Raw genomic sequence first — 2154 nt, forward strand, 5'->3', positions numbered from 1 at the left:
GAAATCAACTCTTAAGTCTTGACCTCTTGCTTTGCATTTCCCCACCTGATTTCTCTCCCCAAAATAGCAATGATAAGGTGAGATAATCTCTTGAAAGTTGAAGACTCTAGGCCATATTATGTTGCAGACTGATGAAGAACCAGCTATGTATGCTAACAGCTAAAACCCGACAGGGTTTTTCACTCTGGCCCTGAAGCCAGCTGGCACTGGGTGAGTATCTGACCTTCCAAACCAGAATGGGCATGTCTTAACTGCCTTCTGAGTCCCAGATCTGTGCTGACGCCTGTAACGTGTTTGGGAGCAGACCGGAGGAGTACTAGGTGTCCTGGGCCAGTGCTGCTCTCTGATGGGGAGATAGTGGAGTCCTTTGGCACCACTTCCCTTTGGAGTGTGGATATGGCCTCGACATACTAGGGCATGATAACTTGCTGAGAGGGAAGCCAGAAGGGGAATGAATATTGCTGCTACTGCTGCCTAAAGTCTTTGCCTGTCTTCTGTGTCTCTTGGTCACCTTTTCAGATGCCACTTAATATAGCTGCAGAATAACTTATCTCCCCACCACCAAAAAGATGAATTATTTTCTTTGAATACTTTATGAAATGGTAAAGTAGTTGCTATCGTGGGGACAGGTTGTCCACAAATCTGGAGGCATTTGTTACCTTAGACATTCTTACCCTCCAAACTGGTGCTTAAGTTTGTCCATAGTGAGGATCAAGGCCTTCAAATAAAGAAGAAAAGGCTTGAATACTAAATGTCCTTTTCAGTGCAGAATCCATGAGAAACAAATAACTGATAATTGTTTTATCAGGTACAAAGGTTTATTATAAGATAATTGTGTTAGCTGGAACATGTAAAACAAATCCAGAATATCCAAGATTTTAGGGCAGAGATACATAGTCCAGTAAAATTAAATCTCATCTGATCCTATCAAGTAAAAACTATATGTGGGAGGTTCCACTTCAGTTGAATTCATAAAGGTGCCCTTAATACTGTTAAACTTCCATAAAAGAAATTGATATTTAACTGGTTGGTTTTTTTTTTTTAATTATATGCAAACCTGCCCTTTATATTATTGGTGAAACAATTGAATCTTCTAAATCTTTTGCTGAGTTTATTTTAGTGAATCTCACAAAGTTTTTCCAAGGTATTATGTATTTAGGTAAAAAAGTGCTACCAGAATTACTGAAATGCATTTTTATTATTGTTAGTGTGATTTAACAGAGGGGAACAAAGGGAGAGGCTGTGCAGGGCTTTGAGACTAGTGGTTATCTTGAACCACAGTTGTTACAAGTTTGGTTTAAGATGTTAACAAGTTTATTTTGACAATTGAAAGAACTTGGATTCTGGATGGAAAGATGAACTGAGGAGAGGAAGAAACTGTTACTTACCTTTTTCTTCGTTAGGGTGGAAGTAATATGTGAGGTTACTTCTTCATGCTCAGTGTATGAAATATGTACATAGGGGTACTTGGAAAGCTATGTATGGCATGGCCTGCTTAAATGTTGCATTAAGTGCGTTATTAGCCAGTCTTGCACTCAGTTGGTATAAGAAAATTAATTTTGTAGGTACACATAAAAATGTAAAAAAGAAAAAAGGACACTGTCTTCACCTGCTAAAGGTTTGAATATCATAAAGATAGCTGAAAAAAAGCCCCAAACAAAAACCCTACCACAAAAAACAACCACCATGCTTAATGTGGCATGTGGCAGGAAAATGTAGTAAAAATAGTAAAGTAGGTTTTGCCCGGTGCTCCGGCTGTTGTTGATCTGGCCTTGTTTAAAGCCCTCTCTTCCCTCCCGAAAAGGCATTTGCAACTGATTTTTTCTGACTGGCTTGAGTATAAGTGGTCTCAGAACAAAGGTATTCTCCAGTTTTTCAGATTAAAAATAAAATTTGACAGAAATGTGCAAGATACAAGCTTGCATTCATCTCTGCATGACCCAACCCGCCACGATGTTCTGTACAGCTTTTTTTTTGTTGTGTGTTTTTGCAGTGTGATGCTCTCTTCCTATTCAGTCATGCAGTTATTTGTATGAACGTGTAAGCACTAAGCACAAGATCCCTTTGCAAGCAGGATCCACTCTAATTGCTCTTCTGTGTGCTGAAAGCCAGCTCTGTCTGTGGGGCTGCTTGCGTCCTGCTCTGTAAGAGCGG

This window comes from Nestor notabilis, unplaced genomic scaffold (assembly GCF_000696875.1).
Source record: "Nestor notabilis isolate BGI_N333 unplaced genomic scaffold, ASM69687v1 scaffold12925, whole genome shotgun sequence".
In the NCBI taxonomy this organism is placed as follows: Eukaryota; Metazoa; Chordata; class Aves; order Psittaciformes; family Psittacidae; genus Nestor; species Nestor notabilis.